General features: G+C 34.6%; 1 protein-coding gene across 5 annotated transcripts in view; it reads left to right on the forward strand.

Annotated features, from left to right (window-relative positions):
* Positions 1-6,299: 6,299 nt before the first annotated feature.
* LOC128991513 (zinc finger protein 85-like) overlaps positions 6,300-14,336 on the forward strand; it is a 35,603-nt gene continuing 27,566 nt past the window's right edge. For all 5 annotated transcript variants that reach the window (XM_054414455.1, XM_054414454.1, XM_054414456.1 and 2 more), the window contains exon 1: positions 6,300-6,487. The gene's annotated coding sequence lies outside the window, so the exon portion shown is untranslated. The remainder of the gene's footprint in view (positions 6,488-14,336) is intronic.

Consider the following 14,336-nt stretch of genomic DNA (forward strand, 5'->3'; position numbering starts at 1 on the left):
ATATGTGACAATGAATGTGATCATAGAAATCTCGAATGATTGGCTAGAAAAGGGTGCTAGTGACTGGCGACCTTTTAAGAAACGAATTACAAAAAAACAGATTAACAGAATCATATTATACTGTAGTATCAAAAAATTTTCAAGTATTGCAACCATTGCAACTGACTGCCACTCTTTCACCATTTGAAAACAATTGCTAACAACAGTCACAAGTAGCTCAGAGGTAAGGTAAGAGGCTCATAAGCCGAAGGACCCAGGTTCGAGACCCACCCGGGCTAAAAAAATTTTATCCAGTAATTTTTTCAAAATTTGTTTTTATGAACTATTTAGTCAATTTACTCAACTGATAATTGTGCTTTTCATACTAAATCTTCATTATTTTATGTTTTTATGTTTAGGCCCCATGTTATGTTTGAAAGAGATATTAAATACATTTTTTATTTAAATATTATTAACTAAAATATATTATTGAAACATATTTTTTTTATATTTAATAGATTCAAAAACATATTTTTTATATATTTAATATATTTTAAATATTATATAAAATTGACATTAATACACACTTGAGATATATAAAATAGATTGTAAATATATTTATTCATATGTATTTAATATATATTTGTGCTACTAGGGTAAGATGCAATGGGAAGGGGGAAACAGGTCCACGACGTTGGGAGTGGTGATGGAAGTAGTAAAAGCGAGCACTGTGGAGTTTGGGAATGGATTTATGTATCTGCAATACTAAGACTGCTTTCAGAGTAAACTAATGATTTTTCCCGAGCAAAGCTCGGTCCCCAGGTACTCCTATATATAATACGAGTAAAGTTTGAATAATTGTTACTTCGATCTGGTAATCGGCTCTAACAAAAACGTTTATATTTACGGAATAACTAAGTTCTGGGTCAAAAATAAGTTCTAGACCAGTGGTATAGCCAGGAAAAATCTATTTTCACCATAATATGAGAACAAACTTTTGAAAATTTAACATGGGCCTTATGAGAAAACATTCCGCCATAATTGTCATTTGTTTACATTTTAAGACATAACTCGACGTTCTGTACCCACGGGCACCTGAGCTTGCGCATGCGCAGAAGCACTTTCCGATGGTAACTGTTGTTGTTCTTCTGATGTGTATTAGCATAGATAAAACATACTTAGCTTCTGACCTGACATACAATTTAGTCAACTTGAGATAGGGAGAAAGAGGACGACTTGACTTTGCTCCAGTTCATTAAATCGTTTGATGTATAAGAATTTGTATTACATTATAAAACTTTCCAGAGTAATGAGTTTCTAAACCATTAAAAAACTATTCTTACATTATTCTCAGCTTTATTACTGTTTATTTGATACTTTTGCCAATATAAACGAGCGATACAGTATATTTTATTTTTTTATTATTTTTAATGCTTCTAATAATAATTATCATCACTAAATTACTCTTTTCGTTGGTTGTCGAGTCGTGTCGTTGTCAAAAATGTCATCTGATTCTGACTGATGTCAGATGGTACACTGAATCGGTAATCGGTCACAGGGATAATTATTAATTGTAACCTACAACTAGCTTACCTAACTAAGTTTTAGTGTTGCTATTAGCAGTGTGGGATGATTGCAATGGACAGTTTAGCTATCTATTTCAGAAAAATCAAGTTTAAAAATCAAATTCTTAGGATCTGTTCTTAAGTTTCGGCCGTTTTGAGATGGATGCTTTCAGGACTCAAATTAGCCTAGCCTGAACAACTGGGTTAGTAGCTTGACTTAATGGTTCATCCATTTTTAGTTTATTAACACTAATCAATGCCTAATCTAGATTATACGTGCCTTATTCTACTCCGTTTTAAAACTAATATACATAGGCATAAGCTTTAATTTTTGTATTGAATACTGGGTACATTATTAAGGTAACTCGGTTAGGTTGCTTTTTATAAATGAATAATTTCATGAATCACTAATTCCCTATATCATCTAGGTGTGTTCAGTACATAATGACACTCTCTCAAAAAGTACTAACCCAAATAAAATATAGGTAGGTAGCTTTAGGCCTACAGAGGATGAGTGTTTATATTTGTATCACTTATATTTATATCTCTGTGGTTAGGTTTTAGTTATGTTTGCCTTAAGATGGCTGTAAGTTTAGGACCAGATAAATAAACTCCCAATTAACTTATAGGGCATGCCTAGTCCATAATTTATCAGTGTCAATAAAATAGTGCTATTATATCGAGGACAACCAAACTTGGATATACAACCATGTTTATACCTAAGTTCCCTTTTTGGTACTCACCAACAAGGATCAACCGTAATTTTTTTCAGTCAGAAAGTGTCTTGAGTTTCCGGAAAATTGTAACTTATTACATTTTAAAAATTAAGGGTAAATTAAAGGTTTCGGTTCTGGTTTCGGAGCGAGTCCAAGTTCTTGCAGTGACGAAGATTTTCTTACTGCTGAGTGCTGATAACCTTTTTGCCTTTCGAATTCAGCGTGAAAAATACTGGTAGTGCAGTAGAAATAGGGTTTGAGGTGGAACTAATGGCAACAGAAATTATTATTCCAGTTAGAAATGGTAGGTAATACACTTATAAAAAACATACTAAAAATATACATTTGTACTGTTACGCAAAATACGGTTTTTTGGTCGCCATTTAAAAAAAGTGTAAAATTTTAAATTATTGTTAAAAAATCTGGTTTGGTATCAAATTATAGAACATTTCATGCTGAAAAAGAATATAATGGTTGAATTTAAAATATACTGTTAACAGTGATGCACTATGGGCGAAAAAAGGTGCGTTTAAAAACGTGGCATTTGAAAAGTTTTTTTTATTTATAAGTTATTTTATACTTTTAAAATTTGTTTTTTTCATTTTTGACCTTTAAAACGTAAAATTTCCCAATTTCTCTCTAGACCTTTTTAAAGAGCTTAAAAAACAAATATTTAAGTATATCAAAGGGGTTTTGTACGATTATTGGTAACGGGAAAAATTCAAAAAATTGGAAATTTAAAATCCCCATGTTATTCTTATGGAGAATATGGTAAAAAGGTGTAGTTTCCTTGTTTATGGATATATTTTGATAAAACTTTGAAGATTTATTTATTTTATACTAAACAATTAATATTTTACTAAAAACACAATTAATTGGTTTCCTTGTAGCAGCAAACCTTGGTACTCGTTTCGTTAAACCTAATATTATTTATTTAATAGACTAGCAACAGAGCCCATTGTGGTTAAATTAATGCAACGGTCTCTAGTAAAATAATGGTTATGAAATCCATACACCACTTTACTCACTAATATTTGGTACATACAGTATTAATCTCATAACATTAGAATCACACACTTAACATAAGAAACACACTTTAAACACAAATGCAAATTGTTAACAACAATATTTAATCAACGAAAATTTAATTAAATAACAATATAACAATAAGCTGTTAAATTATCAACTCATTTTTCGTATGGTTAGATTATGCATACTGGTAAATCAATTATTGCCATCTATAAAAATAATTGGTTTTTCTTTTCCGAGTCGGGTTAGCTCTTCTACCAGACCGATTTTCATAATTTTGGCCTTAAGCCGGGTTTATACTATGTAGCTAAACATGCTACATTGCAGATTTGTGTAACATCTAGCAATGTTATATAACATTTGCTAGAAGTAGAAAAAGTAACTTTACAAAAGTGCTATATAACACTGCTATATGTAGCAGATCCTGCTATATAGGCCTATAGCTAAAATTGTGCTATCCATCGGGAGTCGGTAAATATCAAAAGAAATACGTGCTACATCTAACATTGCCATATGTAGCAATGATATACATATATTTTTCGTCTAGCATCTGCTATATGTAGCGCTGAACGGTTTTGCTCAGCGATCATTGTTTACAATGGAAGGACTGGAAACGGAAAGTGGCAGTGCCTAGGATCGGGATGATATTATTGGGGCTATTGATATTATAAACTTAATTGAACTGTTCCGTGGACAACCGGCGTTGTGATCATACGTAAAACGTTTTTGAAGTTACCGTCGCCTTATTTAGCGTTTTAATTATGGATTGTCAGGGTATTCATCATCATTAAGGTCCCGTAATAAATCTGCTACACTGTACTTATTTCTTGAAGCAAGAAGCGGTCAAACCTAAAACTTGCTAAAATCTTCGCTCCTGTCTGTCTCTCTCTCTGACTTCCAAGATCACCACGATAGCTGCCATGAACAATGTCTCTTCAGCGCACATTTCGATTCGGAATGCGAATGAGGTTGTGCTACATATAACATATAGCACGAGCACCAGAATCACTATAAAATTGTTTGTAAATTTTTCATACAGCAAAAGTTATAAAGCAATGTTATATAGCAAAAGTTATATAGCAGGTTTTGCTACATAGTGTAAATTCGGCCTTAAACTAAAGCTATAGACGCACAATAGATTTGCTATTAAGCATCAGCACTCATTTTGACGTATATTTTGAGCTATGCACAAACTGCCTCCCTGTACATTACTTACGGGAGTTAAATTTGTTTTTTCGAGTTCGTTTGGCTCTTCTACCGGACCGATTTTCATAATTTTGGTCTCAAAGCTATGCAAGCACATATTTGTCATCATCAATCTATCAAATGTTATATAACATTTGCTAGAAGTAGAAAAAGTAACTTTACAAAAGTCCTATATAACACTGCTATATGTAGCAGATCCTGCTATATAGGCCTATAGCTAAAATTGTGCTATACAATTTTCTCAACAACTCTACAACTCTATCGTGCTATTGTATTAGTAAGTCGGTGGCTCAGTCGGTAGCGTCGTGGACTTCGGGCCCAAGGCAGTAGTGTCGTGGGTTCGGATCCTGGTCACTGCCGATAACATCTTATCAGTACAGTTCACCTTTGTACTGTACCGGCTCACTCCTTGCTTTGCTGTAAACGATCCACGAACGGGCGCTTAGTCTATGTGGACGGGCAAATGCAAGGTTAAAAGAGGCCGCCAACCTCTTAAAAAACAAAAAAATGTATAACCCTACGAAAACAATTAAATTGGATTTTTTCAATTTTTACTTCAATTAAAAATGTATTCCAGCAGTTACATTATCCTATATGTTTTTATCTAAAAATCTTCAGTGAAATACCAGATTCCATTGAAATTATTGATTATTGAGATTGGACGTACCTAAAGCACACTGCTAAATTATAAACGACCCAAATTGTTTAAAAATGGAGTTATCTATCATCGATTTATAGTTAAAAAGATCTTACTTGCAAACTCAACAGTACCTAAGCTAATTGTCGACGTTGACGGGTTTCACCTAGCAAATCTTAAAAAATCAAACTTTATTAATTATTTGAAAATCTACACGAACTCCTTTCCAATGGCCCATTAGGTTATAAAATCGGTCCAGTAGAACTCTAGATTTAGTTGTACAAAGATTTTTAAAACTAAATTACTAGATTCAATTGAAAATCAATTAAGACAAATGGAAATTCGTTTAGTCCGTAGGTTTGCTGCGGCGGGGGTATTTTGTACTACGATCGTATTTCTAAATAGTGCTTATAACCACTATTATAACATTTTTCAGCATTAAATTTCCTATAATTTGATACCCAAAAAGTTATTTTTACGAATATTAAAATTTTGACACTTTTTTCAAGATGGCTGCCAAAAAACGTATTTTGCGCCACAGTACGGATGTATATTTTTAGTATGTTGATTAGAAGCATACTACCTACCATTCACAGCAAGAATCATTTGTGTTGCAATTAGTTCCACCTTAAGCTATATTTTCGATTATTTCTACTGCACTATGGGTAATTTCTATAGTTTGGGCCGTTTAGGGGAACCAAACAAATTTTAAAAAACTCTTCTATCTTATCATTTCAGTAAACTATGATATTATTATTGTAATAGAAGTTAAATAGATGTCAAGAAAAAATATACCACAAATTATTATTTTTGGGATAGAATTACATTGACCAAAGAATACTCTCAGAGTATAGTGTAGTGATAAAGTTTCCCGAGTAAAGCTCGGTCTCCAGGTACTAATAAATAAACACAAATGGAAAAAATTATATTTTATTCAAAGAAATCTATCTACACCGTGTAATTAGAAAGGGGGGGCTCGTAGGGGGACGGCGATGGTCCCATCGAATTCCTCGCCCCAAAAATATTAGGGCTACATGGTTTATACTGCTGTAGATACAAAACTGGAGAAAATCCCTGAAAGGGATCAAAAGTTTTGAAAAATTTCCCCGAATAGGGATAAATAACGTTTAAAAAATCCCACTCCCCATCCCCAGAGCCATACATACACCATACACCTAACACCTACCCTCTTTTCATTTCAAGTTTTTTTATAAGTTATAACTGAAGTACTACTGTAATAGCTTCATTAGCTTCCTGATTTTACTAATTTCATGCTTAGAACAAGGATTGAATTTGATGAATAAGCAAGAGTAACTTATTATACTGAAATATGTGACTTCTTTAAAGCATTTAACGTGAGTAATCCTTTCTTACTATTGTTTCTATAACTCACTGTTCCTTTTAGCCTATGTCTGTACACTGAAAATCAATCAAGACAGTACTAATGATTAAACTCTTAAATAACTACCCAGTAGACTATAACCTACACTTTAACTTACCTAATTTAACCTAACTTCAAACTTCAAAGGACTTAATTGCAGTCGCAGATCCAAAGTACAGCCTACCGGGGGTACAGTTTCTTAACTGGGCTATGCTAATATCAATTGAAACTATCGAATTGAAAATATTGATTAATCTATATATATAAAAGGCAAAGCCCTCACTGACTCACTCACTCATCACTAATTCTCCCACTTCCCATTTACCTAGGAGGCTGAAATTTGGTACACCGATTCTTTAGGCATTAAATAGGAAAGCTAAGCTGTTTTTATTCTGATCGGACTCTCGGGCTCCACCCCAGTGGCTCTGGAGTTTCCCATGTTAACCTTATGAGTTCTCATATTTAAATGGGATTAATGAATCTTAACAGCTGTTTCAATTAAACATGTTGGTTCTGTTCTATGATGTTCAATAGCATTAAAAGTTGCAAGCATTACCAACAGGGTGCAGCACTATTATTTCTTTTACATTTATGACAACAGCTAATTTGCAACCAAAAGGTGAGTGAGCGTAGCGAACGAACTTCAACTTGGAGGCGAGTTAGCGTAGCGAACGAGCTAACCTGAAGGCAAGTGAGCGCAGCGAACGAGCTCCAACCTAAAAGTGAGTGAGCGTAGCGAACGAACTTCAACCAGGACGTGATTGAGCCATGCGAACGAGCTCACTTATAAAGTTAAACGGGGCAAAGCCCGTGGGTACAGCTAGTAATCGATATTTTTAAATATATTTCAAATCAAATTAAACTATCTTAACCTAACCTAACCAACCAAACTTGCTGATGGTGAAAAATTCGCATGAAGGTTTACTAATCGAATCGATAGTTTCAATCGATATTAGCATAGCCCAGTTAAAAAAACTGTACCCCCTACTGGTACCCCACCATATGCATTTTCTCTTGTAAAACTGATATATAGAATTATGCAGCAAGTTTGGTTAGGTTTGGTCAGTTTTCGTTACCCATAGGCCTATTTGTTATCTGCTTGTTATTCCGGTTAATTTGAGAACCCACATTTTAAAGAGATTTAAAAAATATTTTATGTAGTTTTCCTGGTTTTTAGGGGGGTTGTTGTCGTTTTCCGTTGAAAAGAATCCCATTTATCAAATTTAATTATTATCATTACTTATTAGCGAATTTCCCCTATAGGGAATACACTTTGATATATTAAGTTATTTGTTTTTTTAAGCTCATTAAAATGGTTTAGAGAGAAATTGGGAAATTTTGTATTTTGAGGGTAAAAAATGAGAAAAACCATTTTTTACCCCAAAACCCCTTATGAAACTCTATTTCCATGGGCTGATCATTGGGAGGGTGATAGAGTGTATTTTCTACTCAATCGTTATTAGCTTAGTTAAAAACAAATGAATAAGCCAAGTGTGATCAAAATATTTCGCTAACCAACCAAAATACAACAATTTACAATATTCTCCATAAGAATAACATGGGAAATTTAAATTTACTATTTTTTGAACTTTCTCCGATACCAATGACCGTACAAAAACACTTTGATATACTAAGTTATTTGTTTTTTTAAGCTCTTTAAAATGGTTTAGAGAGAAATTGGAAAATTTTGTGTTTTGAGGGTCAAAAATGAGAAAAACCATTTTTTACTCTATAAAACCCCATGTAAAACCCTGTTCCCATGGTCCGATCATGCTGGTTCGCAAACTCATTCAAGTTTATCATGCTTTATAGGTTCATGCCAAATTTCATTAAAATCAGACCAAAATTACTCGAGTTATCGCGTTCACGGACACATATATATATATATAAATCTATATATATATATATATATATATACCTATATATATATATATACATATATAAAAATTTGAACGAATAGTGTTTTTGACCTCAGGAGACATCAAAATGAAAAAGTAAATTGGTCCCAGTTCTAGGTCTTACCATGCCACCTATTACTATTATTATTATTATTATTATTATTATTATTTAATTATTTATTTATGTAGGCTAATTATTTATCAAATCCCACTGTCAAATTTTGAGTATAATGAGGCAAAACTTACAAAAATCGGGTACAAACCCTATAAGTAAATGGTCATTAAATACCCAACTACAGTAGGCCTATTTATCTAGATAACCAACAAAGTTGCACAGCGTACCCTAGGCCTATTATAAATTATATTCTATAACCTACACTTTAACTTACCTAATCTAACCTACCTTCAAAGGACTTAATGCAGTCACAAATCCGCATAAAGTAGGCTACAGCCTAAACCACCAATGCTTTTATTCGTTTAAAACCAAGCCTTATTAAAACAAAGCCATGTTTTAAATCAGAAATATAATGTTGACATTTTAAAACTAAAATCTTTAGAAAAAAAAAACTATAGCTTGAAGTGGATCTTGTGAGAAAAAAAAACTAGGCTATACTTAAGAATGCTTGAAGGTCTAAAAGCAGAGATTTCCAAACTGTTTGGTCAGGCAACCCAGCTTCATTTTGAACAAATTTTTGCGACCCACCAATTTGATAATATCAATAATAATAATTATTACGAGGTGTTAGCCCGTCCTACGTACGGGAGTAGTCAGTTAAAATTAAAACTGTGTAGGCCTATAATTCAGAACAGCTAGTTTAAACGTACAAAGACAAATTTTATTGCAGCCTACAGTAGAAAGAGTAATTATCAATTGAGAAGTGTATAGGCCTAGTCAATGATATCACCTTCCATCGCATACCTGCCTCATCCATAATCAATATCAACACAATACAATTACTCATACTATACACAATTTCCAGTAGGTCTGAATTGAAACTCCCTAAAATAAAACAAAAACATCCAATAAAATTCATAGTACACATAATTATAACGTTGGTGTCCTGGCATCATTAACCCTCCGAGTGTCCATAGTTTAGGCCTTAATGTCCGCCTAATTTTGGCGCATCAGATTGAGGTCACAGTTCATGCAAAGAAGCGAAGGCGCAATTCGACTTTAACAGGAAGGCGTGAGAGAGGTGTCAATTTTACAAGAAAGACTTTAGTTGAAAAACCATTCTTAAAGCCGTCTTCAAGCTGTGCCTTTTTAGACAAGATTCCAAATGAGTCTAATGTAGTACCGATGTCACACAACGCTACTTCATCAAAGATAGGGCAAATTACCGTGAGTAATAATTCTTTGAAGACTAATTTTCCTACTTTTGATATGATTCCTATTGTTGGTGACGGAAACTGTTTATTTCGTGCTATATCTTACTGTTTGCATGGTAGTGAAAATAGACACTCTGAAATAAGATCAGTTATTGTTGATGATGTAATAAGAAAGTGGAATTTATATAGATATTTCATAGTTGGGGACACTTCTTATGGACATTATATTAAGAACGTTAGTGATTACGAAACTGTGATGTCCGCCAATGGACAAAAAGCAGGGCATGTTGAACTTAATAGTGCTGGTGAATTATTTCACGAGTGTAAATTTAAGGTGCACATTGAACATACTAAATCAATAATTGAATTTGGTTCTGGTAGTATAATTCACAACCTACTCTTCACAGGTAATTTAGATGATGGACACTATAGCGTCCTTAAACATAAAAGTGACAGTTCTTCATGCGTAACACCAATGCACAGTCTTGGGTGTACTGACAAAAATGTTATACCTTCCCAATCCCATTATAAAGGGGATCAGATTGAGGTCACAGTTCCTGCAAAGAAGCGTAGGCCTATGAGCAATTCAACTTTAACGGGGAGGCGTGAGAGGGATGACGATGTTACTAGAAAGACTGTCGTTGAAAAACCATTCTTAAAGCCGTCTTCACGATGTGCCGTTTCTGAAGAGATCCCAAATGTACGTGCTTTCTCTGTAGGGAGCCTTCAGGAAGTGTGTAGACATTGCTCTGCATTGTATTTTAAAGCGGAAAAAAATACATCGGGGATCTTTTCCTTGTGTTGCTATGATGGGAAAATTAAGTTACCACCCAATAAAATTCCTGAGGAGATAAAAAAACTATATACTGGAAATGATGAAAAATCCAAAAACTTCCGAGAAAATTTAAGGCAGTACAATAATGCAATGTCGTTTGTTTCTTTTGGTGCTAATGTAGACCTACCTCCGAGTTATGGTCCTTATACCTTCAGAATCCATGGCATGGTCCACCACTTAATTTCGCCTTTATATCCCAAGGATTCACAAAGTGCTTCTTATGGCCAGTTATATATTCTTGACTTCGCCAAATCTAATGAAATTAGGATTTCTCACAATGCTAACCTAAATTTAGACAATAATACACTAAATGATTTAAGTAATTTGTTAGACAAATGTAACCCCTATGTTCGATCTTACAAAACCATGCACCAGAAAGTAGAAGAGGAAAAACTTCATGCACAGAATGAGAACCGTGTTCCTCTTAATTTTGTTATGAGGTTCTATCATGAGCCATTTGCAGATCAGCGTCGTTACAATGACCCAGCTGCCTCAGAAATTGCGGCTGTTTTTGAGACGGAGGATGGTGCGCCACCTTCACATAGACATATTACAGTGTATGAAAAGGAAGGAGGTTTAAAGAAAATCGATTATGATAGTATGCACTGTGACCCCATGTGTTATATTTTATTTTGGCCCTGCGGTGAAACTGGTTGGCATATAAATTTGCCTATTGAGGGAACGCGTGAAACAAAAATACGGAAAACTGTTACCATGAGAGAGTATATTCTATACAGAATTTCAGTTAGGGGAAATGGTTGTGCTGGAAACTTCAATCCTATAGGAAGCGCTGGAAAACTTACTCAACAGCTTTTTGTAGACTATTATTGTCGTATTGAAGGAGATAGACTAAAATACATTTGAAGAGAACAAACAAAATTACGTGTAGACACTTATGTTGGTTTGTCCGATGCTTTACGTATAAGGGCTGAACAGGATAAGTTAAGAGTAGGTCGGATCGTAGTTTTGCCATCGTCCTTTATTGGTAGCCCCAGGAATATGATGCAGAATTATCAAGACGCTATGGCATTAGTCAGGAAGTTTGGGAAACCTGACCTATTCATAACATTTACCTGCAATCCGGCATGGCCTGAAATAACAGGGAGTATTCATACTTGGGAGACGCCAAATAACAGACCAGACATTATTGTAAGGGTATTTCATACTAAGGTTCAGGAACTAATACGTCTACTGTGTACAGTTGGGATATTTGGAGCAATAAAAGCATTTTTGTATACAGTGGAGTTCCAAAAGCGTGGATTGCCCCATGTTCATTTGCTTCTAACGTTAGATGATGATTGTAAGTTTAGGGGTCCAGAGGACATTGACAAAGTTGTTTCGGCCGAAATTCCCGATCCCATAAACCAAGATTTGTATGACTTAGTTAATAAGCACATGGTGCATGGGCCGTGTGGTATATTAAATCCTTCCTGTGTATGTATGAAGGATGGAAAATGCAAAAAAGATTTCCCTAAATCCTTTATTGAGGAAACGCAAGATAATGTTAATGGCTATCCGATTTACAAGCGTAGAAATAATGGGAGAACCATAACTAAACGTGCAACTGGAGACGATGTAAATGTTACAAATCAGTTCATTGTACCATACAATCCATTTCTTCTTCTATATTTCCGTGCACATATTAATGTAGAGATCTGCTCCAGTGTACGATCTATAAAGTACATCCATAAGTATGTATATAAAGGTCACGATTGTTGCAGTATAGAGGTAGCAAGGGAAAACGATGTACTTGATCACAATGAAATTAATTTATTCCTGAATGCTCGATATGTTGGACCAAGTGAAGCTGCTTGGAGAATGTTTGCATATTGCATGCACGATCAATCTCACACTGTGGTTAGATTGCCAGTCCATTTACCTGATTCTCAGAATGTTTACTTCAGAAACGATGCCCCGGAGGAAGGTTTAATCCAAGCACAGTTAAAAACTACCCAATTAGTAGCATGGTTCAAGTTGAACAGCAATCCTTCAACTAGAAGTCCTTGTGTATATCCCGAAACACCAGTTCACTATGTATGGAAGAAAAATGAATGGCATAAACATAAACACTATTCTAGAACGATTGGCCGAATGTATAATGTTTCACCTGCGGATTCCGAGCGATATCATTTACGTATATTATTACTACATGTAATTGGTGCTACCAGTTTTGAAGATTTGAAAACGTATGAAAATTTCACACATCCTACATTTAAGGCAGCAGCAACAGCACGAGGATTAATATTGGATGATATGGAATGGCAGCGAGCCTTACAAGAGGCCTCTTCTTTTCAAATGCCATACCAGCTTCGACAGTTGTTTGCCTACATCTGTATATTTCAGTGTCCATCAAATGTTCTGAATTTGTGGAATCTCTTTAAGGACTCAATGTCTGAAGATTTCCTTAGATCATACCCGACCAAAGTAGCTTACCAATTAGCTCTGAAAGATATTTCAGAAACGTTAAAATTACATGGTTTCTCTCTGAAGTCATTTGATTTACCATCTATTGATGAATTGCCTCAAAATACATGTATAGAGGAAACTATAGATGAAATCCAACATGATGAACTATCGAAAATGATCGCTTCATCAAATGAAGAACAACGTGTTGTGATTGATGAAATTCTAAACTTACTTCTAAACAATGATGAGTCTGCAAGTGTTAAGGCATACTTCATAGATGGACCTGGTGGCACCGGAAAAACATTTGTATATAAATGCTTAATCCAGAGCTGCATTAATATTGGAATTCCAATCATATCCGTTGCATGGACTGGGATTGCTGCTATGTTACTTCCCTTTGGCCGCACAGTTCATAGCCGATTTAAATTACCACTGAATTTGAATGAACATTCTGTCTCCGGCTTAAAAGTCAACAGTAAAGAGGCTTCTATCATTCGTTCTGCAAAATTAATAATTTGGGATGAAGCACCTATGGCCAACAAATATGCTCTAATGTGTGTCAACCGGCTACTGAAAGATATAATGGATAACGATGTGCCATTTGGTGGGAAAATCATTATCTTAGGTGGAGATTTCCGGCAAGTGTTGCCGGTTGTGCCTCATTCATCTAGAGCCTCTACTGTTCAGAATTCATTTAAGTTTTCATACCTATGGCCACTATTCAAAATTTTTAAATTAACAAAAAATATGAGGGTTAAAACTAATGAGTTAGATTTTGCTAACTTTTTGCTTGAAATTGGCAATGGGGAATACCCAACAATTGATGACAAATCTGTGGACTTACCCCCACCACTTATCTCTGATTCAGACATAGTTTCAGAAATTTATGGAAAAACCTACAAACGCCTATGGACTCATCGTACTTATCAAAATGTGCCATTTTAGCACCAAAGAATGAGCATTGTGAGGAAATCAATAAAAGAGTTTTAGACCTCATCCCAGGCTCAAGCAAAACATATATAATTGTGAATAAACTAATTACAGATGATGACAGTGAACTATTGCAATTCCCTATTGAATTCCTCAACAGCCTTGAGATGACTGGTTTGCCTTCTCACAAATTAGTCTTAAAGGAAGGTGCCATTGTGATGTTATTAAGAAATTTAAACTACACAACAGGTCTTCTAAACGGAACAAGACTTATTGTCAAGAAAATGTATGAAAACAGTTTAGACTTAGAAATCATAACTGGCACAAATATTGGACAACGTGCACTATTACCCCGCATTGATCTCTCTCCATCAGATTCTACAGTACCATTTTCTTTCAAACGAAGACAATTCCCCATAAAGGTT

The sequence above is a fragment of the Macrosteles quadrilineatus genome, unplaced genomic scaffold (assembly GCF_028750875.1).
Source record: "Macrosteles quadrilineatus isolate MER2022 unplaced genomic scaffold, UCM_ALF_1.0 Scaffold_4__1_contigs__length_99947679, whole genome shotgun sequence".
Lineage (NCBI taxonomy): Eukaryota > Metazoa > Arthropoda > Insecta > Hemiptera > Cicadellidae > Macrosteles > Macrosteles quadrilineatus.